General features: G+C 45.3%; 1 protein-coding gene across 1 annotated transcript in view; it reads left to right on the plus strand.

The window, feature by feature from the left end:
* Positions 1-310: 310 nt before the first annotated feature.
* Hs3st1 (heparan sulfate-glucosamine 3-sulfotransferase 1) overlaps positions 311-12,661 on the plus strand; it is a 29,604-nt gene continuing 17,253 nt past the window's right edge. The window contains exon 1 of the mRNA XM_026403897.2: positions 311-460. The gene's annotated coding sequence lies outside the window, so the exon portion shown is untranslated. The remainder of the gene's footprint in view (positions 461-12,661) is intronic.

Below are 12,661 nucleotides of genomic sequence, written 5' to 3' on the forward strand. Positions count from 1 at the left end.
GCGGGACCAACTACTCCAGGACCCGCGGCTGACGCTTCTGCCAGGTAGGGTCCTGCTGAGCCGCCCAGCGCTGAGTGGCTCCCGGCTTCCAGCGAGCTTGACTCGGGGCCGCACCGGAACCGGCAGGGCAGCAGTGGGCGCTCGCGATCCTCCTCTGCCCAACGCGCTCTCCCTCAGGGCTCGGCCTCCTTCGTCCCTCCTCCTGCTCCTGCTCCTCCTCCTGCTCCTCCCCTCTTCAGGATAGAGCACCAAAACGCCCGCCTGCAAGGTCCTCCGCGGGCTGGCAGCCTTGAGCCGCCGCCACCGCCGGTTCTCTGTGGGTGTCGGAGCCCCTTCCCCGCCCTGGTCTGGGCGTCCCGGAATTCACTCCACTCGCCGCGGGTGCTCGGCGGTGCTGCACATGGCCCAGCCTTGGAGCCGATTTAGGGAGCCCGACGGGCTGGACCACACCGCGGCTCAGGTGAGTGCAGCGCTCGTGGGGCGGGGGCCTCCAGTCTGGGAAGCGGCACCCAGGTGCCCTCGCCTGGCGCCCGGACTCGGGGCAAGTGCAGAACCCAAGGTGAGTCGAGGCTGAAGCAGGTGGAGTGGAAAGGGAGGAGACAAGGAGAGACAGGGTCTTCTCATCGTCCTCACCTCCTTCTCTAGCACCTCAGCTCTGGAAGTCTCGAGGACTGATCTACAAGGGCAGAAATTGGAGTTTCTGACTCTTAATGAATTGGATTTTTTCCCCCTAGCAGATTCGGAGGTTCTCTCCAGTCCGCCGCTACGCGCCGGCGGCTTCCCATTAGGACCCTGTGCGGCGGCTGGAGCACAGCGCTCAGCCAAGCCTGGGTACCACCTGGGGCGGAGAACTAGCGGGCTGACAGTCGGCAAGTCACTCAGCCGACCGGGCATCCTGGGTGGGGACGATTTGGTCCAGCTGACCTTTGCGGTCGGTTGGAGTAAGGAGGCGATGGGGCATCTCCCGAGGGATGGGGTGCTCGCGAGAAAAGAGATTGAAGCGACAGCCCGGACTGTAAGTAGCCTATCATACGGAAACCAATTACAACCGGATCTTGATATTTCAGATTACTTTTTACTTTTTTTTTTTTTCCGCCTTGGTTTCTATTTCGGGTACCGTGGATAGTGGAGGAGGTTGGGGGCAGGGGGATAAGGGGAGCGAACCCGCCGTGGGAGCGCTTAGCCCACTCCTCGGGAACCAGGGACTTACTCGCCCAGCCTGACTTCTCCAGGTGTGCTTTCCCAGCTGGGCGGCTGACCTGGCGCTGCTCCCCCTTCTGGCACCCGCTGTCCAGGAACCCGAGGGCTGGCTTCAAGGGCCGAACCTGGAGCGCAGGCGGATGGTGAGATGGAGAAGCTGGAACCAAAGCCAGGATACCCGCACCACAGTCAAAGGGCTGTGCTGGGCTCAGCAGTTATTTTCCAGCGCTATAGGTCTTACTCTTACTACTTCCACCAAGATGGCATGAGAGCCTCCTTGCACGCCCAGGGCCAAGAGTTGCACCCCTCCCTCCCTAACCCGCTCTTTGCAGAACCAGTGGTATCCTTGACTTGCCTTGCCTTGTGCAAGACTCGCTCCTCCCCTTCCCTCAGCGTTATCCCAGGCTATTTTTATCCGCAACTTGAGCCAAGACGATTTTGGGGGATCCTGGGGACGCAACTCCAAATGCGCTGTGTTCAGACTGCGCTCCCAGAAGCAATTTCTTGCTACCTAGTGTAGCCCAAGGAGTATCAGGGAGAGCGGCCAGTAGGAGAAGGAGGGAGTGCAGGGCTCCGCTCCTTCTTTAGCAAACCAAGCTCTCCTCCTGCGCCGCTCGAGGGCTGGATTGCTCCTCCAGACACTGGTCCAGCAGGGAGGGCAGGGAGTTGGTCCTTAGCTGAGTTCCAAGGAGCTCGGGCACTCAGTGTTTGGCCAGCTGCTGCAGCGGCTACAGCCAGAATACAGGCAAATTCCTTCAGTTTTAGCTGTTCGTTCTCGCTTTGTAATCAAATATCACCTCATTTTGTTAAGATACAATTACCAGATTCCACTGGAAGATTAATTGCAGGAATTTTATATTTCTTTTTTTAAGGAAGGGATATAACCCAACTTTTGCCTCCCTGCATTTCAAAGCTCTCCCTTTGGTTTTCAGAATTATTTTTGCTTTCTGCTTTCCCAGCAAAAGTGGGTGCAGTTAGAATAAGCCTGACCTACTGAAATTCCAGGAGATGAATGTTTCAGCTGCAAATCCCTGCACTAGCCTTCCCTTTGTATTTCCAGTGCTTAGATAGCCCCACCACAGGATTGCAGAAAATACAATATTGAAATGGACCACTATGTTATATAAGGTTTTTTCCTGCCCTAGTCAGGAAAAGATCCATTCTAAACAGAGACTTTCCAGGCTTCAGCTACCTATCTAACTCTTCCAGCAGACTTTGACAGGGATGGACAACTTCATGACTAAGCACTCCTAAATCAGCGGTTAATTAGGACAGCAGCATAGAGCGAAGCTTGTTGAGCTGTTTCTGGGCTGCAGGTCCACTGTGAAGCTGCTGCTATAATAAGATGCACTGTAGCTTGAAGATGGAAAGTATTTACTGGGGAAGCTGATGACAAAATGATGCCTTGAACTAGCAAATAGGAGTTTCCACAGGCCAGGGGGACTTGACTCTGCTGGTGATAGGATTAGCAGGGAGCCTACAGTCCTTTGCAGGGTGCATCCACTTTGTAACCTTGTTAAAGGAGAGGGATTTGCATTACTGGGATTCCACAATGTAGTTGGGGCTTTTGCTTTTATTGTCAAAAGAAGAAACTTTCTTATTAGAAAAAAAAAAAAAAAAATCCCAGGCATTCTCTAAAAGGACAAGCCATGTGGAAGCTTTTCTTGTTTTGAATTGAAATTTGGTGGTTACTAGAAAGAGGCCAGAAGGTGGAATGGCTGGTAGAAATTGCTTGATAGTGCACGCTGCCTTTCTGGGACTGTGGCATCTTAACTTGGTGACACATAACCACCATGTGGATGGAGTCCTGTTCTCTCTGTGGAGGCTAGGGTTTGGAAGGAGGGACAGATAGTGGATGTTCTGAATGGAGCCTATGCCAAGGTTGTGCTCAAGTGTTGGGTATTGGGCCAGCACCTAAACCAAGGTCCCCATGTGAGACACTTGTGGCAGGAGAATAGTAGCTTTCCCGCTGCTCAGCAGGAAATCCAGTAACTTTCCAGTCATTACAGAAGGCAGGAACTTCCCAGCTGAGTTGGAAAAACCAGGGTAGTTCCTTATCTACTGGGGGTAATTTTCTTCCTTCAACCTGGTTACATGATCTGGTGCTTTCTATTGAGACTGCCTTTTTCTGGTAGGGGAAAGAGAGAGACCTCCAGGCACTGTAGAGCCGACTTGACTTCTTGCCCCATGACCTTGGCTAAATGTTTTTCCTTCCAGGAACTTCGGGTTTTTTTTTTTTTTTCTTTTTCTTTACTGCAAAATAGAGACTAATGGAATATTTGGGAGAAATAAAGAAAAAAAAATATATGAACAGCATTTTGACAATCATAAAACCCTTATGAAACTCTTTACTAAATTGCCCTCCCCCCATTTTTATTTTATGTCTATTTTAATTTTCAGGTTAATTGTAGTTTGGGTATCTCTGAGTTAGTTATGTATGCTAAATATTAAATGAGAGTGAGGATTTCATATAATTTGACATTTTCTTCTTCTGATCACTCTATGTGAATTCTACCAGCACAAGGCTTTGATGCTTCTCAGAATTATGATTGTCTTATTTTAGTATTATAGTTAATTTTTAGAGTATTTCTTTTTGTTTGTTTGGTTGTTTGTTTGTTTATTCTGCTTTTTTTTTTTACCTTTTAGATAACATATATCTTAAGAAAATCTATTTATAGGCAGGGACTTGACATTGAATAATCTAAAAATGTAAGTTGCAGATAGGGGAGTCAGTTAAACATGACTACTTTCATGGGATTACCTGAGTTTCTCTTGTCTAAATCTGTTCTCAGAACAGAGCTCTGGCTGTTCTAGGTGTTTTTCATATTTTTGTCCCCCAAATTATCCTGGTACTTACTAGATGTTTGATAAATGTGTTTGCAAAAGTGAATGAATGATTGAATTGAATTTTCACAACAACCCTAGAGAGCAGATGGCATTATTTCTATTTAAAGATTGGGAATCGGCAGATTAGGAAACTTCATTAATTTTCTAAAAGTACAAAAGATTCCAGATTGGAACGCAGATCTGTCTGTTCTTATTTCACTCCAAGGTACTGCTTGTCTTGCCCTTTCCCTCCATCTCTACTTGAACTCCTACAAAGTGTTCAGAAGATACCCAGCCACTGAAGGTCTTCTTATTTAGGGGGAACTACACTCTTGTTCTAGGGAGATGGTTTTGGTGGACAAGGTGAGGCTCTTTCTCCTTGTCCATATCTCCTAGCTCTGAACTCAGTTAAATGACCCACCTGGGGCTTGGAATCTTGGGGGAGTAGTTAAAGGACACAAGGACAAAGGAGTGTTTATTTAGCACTGTGGGTCATGGATCAGGCGGCTGGCGTCAGCAGCAGCATCAATGTACCAAGATGTGGTCCCAGTGGAACCATTCCTTTGGCACCATCTTGACATGATTCTTAGAGCTTGGTTCCCTTCATTTCTTTTCAGTTTCCAATCCTGGATTTTTGGCTTCTCACCCTTCCTAGAGGCCATCCACAATCTCCAAGCAGACTCCTTTTCCGAGTCGGGAGACATTGTAACCCACGGATGCACACAGCCTCTGCAATTCCTCTCCAGGCCTGCCTCCAACAGGAGGCATTCTGAGTTCCTCTAACCCATAGGGAATTAAGCCCCTAGCTGTTTCAGGCCATTAGAATAATATTTACTGGGCCATAGTTTATCAATAGTTATGTGCTACCACATGAGGTCCAGAAAAATGAATACATCATTCTTCCCAGGAATAGCTTGAACATAATGGAAATGGATCCCAGTGGGCATCTTTTATTTTTTTTTTTTCTCCATATTGCACGCTTTTTGTTAGTTTTCCAGCAGGGGTCGCAAGCTAAAATGCTTTCAGCAACCAAGCAAGAATCAGCCCTGACAGATTAGGCCATGCCTAGGCATGAGGCCTTAAGCTCAGACCCAAAACAGGGCTGCCAGTGGGCCTTAGGCCTAGCTGTGGTGCATTGTATTTATTTAGTTTTCAAGATAGAATTCCCTAAGTTCGTACTTTTATGGGGAATCTACTGATTTCTGGGTAGTGGCAGATTGAGTATTTCTAAATAGCACTATGTGGATCCAATAGAATATTTCTGTAATTAGACCTCATGTCTGCCTCAAAGCCTTCATTTTATGGCCTCCAGTTCCTGGGATAGGAAGGAAATTTGTCTGGGAAAGGGGGATTCAGGATAATTAGTTATCTAGAATATTCTGGATGGAGTGTGAGGGTTATGGGGTACACAGTGTTAGAATCACCTGTGATTCACGTTTACACAGTTTTTGTTTTAACTCACTTGGGATGCGTCTTGTCACTGTCCCAGTAAGCATTTAGAGAGATCACACTTATTCCTTGACCACGTGTTTATTGAATTACCGCCTTGTGCCAAGTATTGTTCCCTTACTAGTGACACAGTAAGGAATGAAGCAGATGGAAATCCTCACCCTTGTGCGAGGTGGAGGAGACAGACAAAAAGCCAGAGAGATAAATAAAATCTCTCTAAGTGAGATAGTGATATGCTAAGGATTCAAAATAAATCAGGTGATGTGAAATGCCTGGGTGCTGGATGGGAGACCTGTGACAGGTGGCCAGTGAGACTGCAGTCTGGTCTGTGGCTCCATGGAACCAAATTCCAGGTCACAGCCCAACATGAACAGGGAGTCTGGAGCCTTTATAGTTTTCTGGAAGTTGCAGTTGTGAGTTAATCCCACATAGTGGCCTCTGCTCCCCATTTTCACAAAAGTGACTCTGGAGCACATCTATTGTCAGGCTGTGTAATGTTAGAGTAGGTTACTGGGAAAAAAACACCGAGGGCCAGCCCTCAAGGAAATCTCAGACCAGCGTGAAAGGCGCTCATGCATGATCCCAGGTCGTTAGCTAACTGCAATGACTGAGGAGCTCACTGAGGACATCTGAACCATGGAGTGTCTCAGTTCAAAACTCCACGCTTGGCCTTGTTTTCACGGATCCTTATTATGTGAGAGGGTTAGTTCCCCTCAGTGTCTCTCACTTGCTTTATATCTGTACTCCATTATCAGTGATTTTTTTAAAGCTTTTATTGACATTTTTTAAAAATTTTTGTTGTTGTTTTTTTTAATTGCAGCATTTCATTTTATCCTATAAAAACAAACCAAGTATTTAGAAAATGCCTTCCAAGTGTGAAACCTACATGTGCCTTGGGAAACTCTGATACACCTTTTTCCAAATCCAGTCCAGCCTTGGGTGTTGCCTGTTGCTGGCAGGAGAGCTGTCCAAGAGATTAAGAAATAGTTGGTGTTCTTAAAATTGCAGTTTAGTGAAAAGTTAGATAAACTGGCAAACTTTCCCGTAAGAGATGAAAAATGCATCATGTACATTACTAGGCCATCCCAATATGCCCCTCCTGTGGTCCTATTTCCTTCTTTCATAGCCATACTTTCTTAACATAATTGTGCAGCTAGTGTGTTTATCTCTAGTCATCTTGTTACTTGATCAACTCACTTGCATACTATGTCTTACTCTTCCCCAGAATACATGCTCCATGAGAGCAGAGAGCTGGAGGTGGATGTTTGCTTCAGTTTCTAGAACAGTATGTCCACTTCCCAGTAGTTGCTCAAAAAAGGCATTTTCTGTTTGGAGGAATTAGGGAGGACTTCATGGGGGAAGAAATATTTAAGAAAAAAGAGAGGCATGGGAAGAATAGCCAAAAAAAAAAAAAAAAAAAAAAAAGATCCAACATAGCTGAAGTCCGTATTCTCCCAAATTCTTGTTGAGAACTCACTAAACTGTTTTTTGGATCTCCAAAAGGGTGACTCCTGCTGAGTAACGGCACTTTCACAGGAACCCTTTGCACAACAGATCTCAACCTTGCAAAGTGCTCTGGCATGAAGAGAATGTAGCCATGATAATGCCTCACTTTCATATAGTGTGATAACCCCATCCCCACTCTCTCATACCCAGTCCCTGCCAGGGACTAGAGGAGTTCTTAGCTTCTCTATTTTATATTTAAGGAAATTGAGTCTCAAAATGAAACAACTTTTCTTGCATGCCCAGAGGGAAGGTGGCAGGCTCTGAATCTGCACCCAGGATCCTCTACCTGCGTTGAGCAGATGGTTCAAGGTAGAGATTTTTGAATCCCTGGAGGACTAAGAAGCTCACATTTCCTATAAGTGAAGAGATGCATTTAGATTTAAAACATCCCTATCTCCTTTTATAGCCATCAAGAACTTCCATTTCAGCATTTTAAGTCTTGTAGAACTTCCCTGAGAGTTCCTGCAGATTAGGTGCCTGTACATCCAGCAGTAGGTTGTTTTATGTAAATATCTTCATTTTTTAGGAGGGTAAATCAAAGTCCTAGATCAGCAGTTAAAATACAGTGAGAGAAAGGTGTTTGCAGATGCAAGTGAAATGAAAAGACATCCTTGCCTGGCTGTGCTCAGAAAAATAAATACTTCAGTGGCACGGAGTGAGGGTAGGCTGGGAGTTTCCTCTGAAATACTGGCTTGTGCTTAACTCCAATTACTTCTCAACCCAGATCTTCCCCAGCATCCTGGATAGAAAGGAGAGACAAGGTGTCAATGACAGATTTCTGAGATTGGATTTTGGAATTACTCTTATCATAGGAAGAGTATTCCTCTGCATTCCACTTCTGTTTGAATTTTTGGCCTATTCCTCCTGGTTGTGTCACCTTAATAGATGGATGGTTTTTCTGGGCCTTAGTTTTCTTAGCATTCTAATGAGTGTAAAAGAGATTGCCAATATGAAAGAGCAGAGCTCACTGCTTTATAAAAGGGATCTTCTTGTGTAAAGTTACTAAACTTAGCAAATAAAAATATAACTCATCCAATTCAACTCAAATTTCAGATAAACAACAGATAATCTGGTTAGATCCCAGATACTAAATACTAGGAAATTATTTCCTGTTGGCTGGGCTGTAGAAGGCTTGCTTAGCATGGAAGAGCACCCTGTGTTCAATCCCCAGCACCTTCCTTTCCCAATTATTTATCTGTAACTTAAGTTTAACTGGACATCCTGCTTTTTACTATCCTTGTTCTTCTCATAACTGTTCTGAGAGATTACTTTTCTGAAAATTCTAGAACCCTAGCAAGTTACAGCAAAGGTAGCACTGTAATCTCAAAGGTAAAGTGAGTGAGCCTGGGGGGAATGGTCCAAGATGAAAGAGAAGGGTTGTTTTCCCTGGTGAGCTAAGCAACAGAATAATCAAACCAAGGAGAGCTTATTTATTTGCTAAAAGAGCAAAACAGGAGGACTCTCTGTGCATTTAATATGTGAGTCACACTCTCTCCCGGGCTAGGAAATCACCAGCCAGATTATTCTCAACACTTTTTGGGAGGAAGGTATTTCAAGGCCTGAGGCCATGGAGTAGTGTTGGGTCCACGAAGGCAGGGCCTTATTAAATACCAGTATTGCTCCAAGCTCGTTACCAGAGACCTGGAATTGGAAAAGCTGGGCTCACACAAGAGCTCCGCTGAGGACACTGAAGGGGATATTTTGTGCTTTGAAAACTCACACCTGAAATTGCTCCTGCATCAGAGGAATCCAGAGCTAATAAAACTGTTAGAGGGCCTTTCAGAGCCGCTCCCCCCAGTGGATGACCTCAGGTTATAAATGATCCGTGGTCTTCCTACGACTGCTGGAGCATGTTCTGAGGATGACTGTGAAAATATTGTGTTTCCATTTCAGGTAATAACCTGGCAGGGAATTAACAAGAATTCTGTGGCATGTGTAGTTTCCAAAGCAAGAGTTTTATGGTTTCTTCAATCGTGAGTTATCCCTTGCGCCAAAACAACCAGTTTCTGTTGCATATAATATTAATAACTCCTCATTTACCCTGAGCTGCTTCCTAGCAGTGCGTTTATATGGAATATAGACCAGAAAAATAAAAAAGGCACAACAGTATTTGGTTAGCAGGAGGTATATCCAACCAGAGGGATCAGGTTAGAATACACTTCACCTCTTCTTAGCCACGCCCCAGGAGGTGAGTTAAGCCTCAGTCACCACATCTGGGAAATGGGCATAATTAAAATCATAGGAGAGGGTTGTTTAATGTTCAATTATCCAAGTAAATGATATCAAGCATATACACAGTGACTGACCTCTATATAGGCAGCATTAAAGAGGGGCAGGGAAGGTTGCTGCTAGGACTAGGTGATAAGAGAAAGCAAGGCCAGCCTCTGGATAGCAAACTCTACATCATGTCCAGGGACCGCCAGCTGCATCTCGTGCATCACAGTTACAGGAGCGTGTCTCAGTCTTTCACCTTGTTTCCTTAGTCTCAATTCATATAATTCAATATACATTTATTTTAGGGGCCAATAGACTAGAAGCAGCAATGCAGAGAGAGCACGGAAGGAATGTGAGAAGACACGTGTATAGGGAGAAGGAGGGAAGGAGGGAGCAAGAAGGGAGAGAGAGAATAAGAGAAGAGAGGAGAGGAGAGAGACGACAGAAACCCATTAAGAGCAGACAAAAGGACGTGAAGGGCATCCAGGGACATTTGTGACAAAGCAGTTCTCAGCCATCCTGTTTGAATCCCCCCTGCACACACTTAGGTAAGTCTCAGAGCTTCTCAGGACCCCACATAATGCCTGTGATCTTGATGGAAAGGCACAAAAGTCACAATTGTCAAACTGGAAAGATGACGAATGATATAAACAGGGACACGTGTGTGCTCTTTCCTCCTGTTCTGTGACAGCATAAAATCACAGATAAAAGCAAAAGACAAGGGAACTGAGTGCCATCTTGTGGAAGGACTGACCACCATATCATAGTGGTCCTAGGACTGTGTGGGGGCTGTATTCAGCTTGGTTTTAATTTTCCATTAGAGAAGCTTCAGTTCTTTCAGGGTGGCATCTCTGCTCTCTGGACTCCTCCCTGTGAGATGCTTTGCAGGGAGCACCCTGGCTTATGCCTCTCTAAGCTCTCTCTGAACACTCCATGAGGACTATCACTTCTGGAGTGAAATTCATACCTGTCAATCATTCTGTAAAGCAGGACCATCTTTGCAGATAGAACCCTGTTCCCTGAGCAGTTTGTAGTTCACCATGACTCTGGGCACAAGATAATGTGAAGTATTTTATTCGATGCACTTGACATTGGGGAAGTGATTTTGCTTCTGTGAATCTTGGTTGCCTAATGTGCAAAATGGAATTATACTTTATTGTGGACTTTTGCTGTGAGAATCATATTTTGTAATGCATTTAAAGCACCCGTTAGGGAGTGATACTTAGTAAATGTCTATGCTGCAGCCCTTCAACACGATGATTAATGGTTCTTGCTGGAAAGCTTGATTTTGATTGGAAACCAGATTGAGAATGTCATCCTGGGTATGACTGCTCATTGCCATCCTACCCACCTGCTCTTTTTGGCGGATCCTTCCCACCAGGTGGTGAAAGGCCACAGTGTCTCCAAGCAGCTGATCTCATCACTCGGCTCTAAAAAAGGAAAAGAATAAGGTTCAGGCCTCTCTTCTGTTAACCCGGGAAGGCAATCTTTCTCAAAACTCTCCAGAAGATTTCTCCCTTATATTGTATTAGCTAAAAACTAGGACACATGTCCACAGATTTATATATATATATATATATATATATATATATATATATATATATAATAAAGAATAGGAAACTGAGGCACCAAGACATTTGAAACAGTTAGAGAATAATTAATCAAACCTGGTAACCCTGAATTGATCGCTCTTGCCTTTGAGAAATGGTTGCACTTAAGTTTGTACATTTCAGTTGGTGATTGATCCTGCTTAGCTTCATAATTTCTTTTTTATTGCTATCTTCAGCTCAAATACAAATCTTCTGTTTTTCTGCCCTCCCCAGCTCTGTGACTTCTGCAAGGGTTTGCAAACTGCCATACTTCTCCACTATGACCTGAGCAATCTTTGCAAACCCCAAAGATAATCAGGTCCCTGCTCTGACCTCGGATACAGAATGTTCCCTGGATTTCCATTATCTGGAATGGGAATGTGCAAATGGAATTATACTTTAATGGTGAAGTGCAGGGCACTTAGACACAAGAAGAGATCTCATCCCTGCTACGTGGCTGAATTGTAGTGTCACCTTGGATGAGTTAATAACTCTCTAAACCTCAGGTATTCTTTTGTAGTTTTTAATTAAATATTCATCATATACTCATTTATTTATTGTTTAATCTGTTCTAGGAGCTTAAATTGTAGGAGGGTGGGGAATTTTTCTAGAGTCCCTAAACTTGGATCCAACTTGAACCAATGCCTGGCAGACAATTGGCACCCAGTGAAAAACCAGAAACCCTAATGCCTTCCATTTTCACTGAGTCATCATGGTTAAATGCACGAGTGCCTTTAATGAGGAGTTTAATAATGATGCATTTCATTCACTCAGAGTGTTCCATGCACATAGTGGGTGCATACCAGCCAGCTCCTTTGGCTGTGTTGTTTGTGGAGTCAGAGTCTCTTTGGACTGCAGGTTGTGACAGTGGCACTCACATTCTAATCCTCAGGCCTCACCCCACACCATTCTGTCTTTCACACATACACCTCAGAAGCTGACCATGATGTCCCCGTTGATCCCCTAGAGAAGTCAGAAATGTGGACATTTCCACACCCTGAACCTACTGTTTTCTCTACTTGGACACCATCCCCCGGCATCTTCTCCCTTTTCTCATCAGACTCAGACTGCATCATTCTGTCAGGTCTGTTGGATGGTCTCCCTACTCACTGCCACACCATTCAATGGAAGTCATAGTAGATGTGATCGTCACCACGGATCTCTCTTCCAAGCACATAATAGGACTGTATTATTTTTCTTAGTTGAAGTTCAGCATGGCCGTGTAGAGGACAGATAGACAGGTATGTCATCTGGCCTGACCTTTAGGATCCAGAAGTTGCCTGGAGCACAGGTGTATGCCCTCCCAGCTCTAGGCTTGGGACTGGTCCTGCACAAGGCACCAATTGCTATGTCTGTCGGGTCCCTGAGAGACGTGAGTGAGCAGAAGCCAGCACCCACCTGCATGGAACAAACAGCTCAACGGTGTGTGTGTGTGTAGGTGTGTGTGTGTGTGTGTGTGTGTGTGTGTGTGTGTGCGCACGCGGTGTGCACTCGCTGAAGTGGAGGTGCTTCTTTTAGGGTAAACCAGTCTTTCCTGAGTGAGGCCCACCTGTGCAGTGCCACTGGTGTGCCACTAGTTTTGCAGGTAACATGGTTATATTTGCTGTTGACTTGGTTGCTTCCCTCAGGAAATGGCTTCTGGAGAGCTGGGAACACCCTGCACCTGCTGCCTGCCTGGTGCCTGTCTGGGTGTTGGAACACAGTCACCGGTGAACTGGGGCCTGAGGAGCTGAGGGGTGAAAGGAAGGGCCTGCAGCCCTCAGAGTTGGGAAGTGAGAGTACCACAGTTAGAAACTGAAAGTTCCACCATTATAAATAGAAAGATCTCTTTTTGAGGGGAGGCTGATGTTTCAGTTCAGATGGGCAGCTGCGTTCTG

The sequence above is a fragment of the Urocitellus parryii genome, chromosome 10, assembly GCF_045843805.1.
Source record: "Urocitellus parryii isolate mUroPar1 chromosome 10, mUroPar1.hap1, whole genome shotgun sequence".
Taxonomy (NCBI): Eukaryota; Metazoa; Chordata; class Mammalia; order Rodentia; family Sciuridae; genus Urocitellus; species Urocitellus parryii.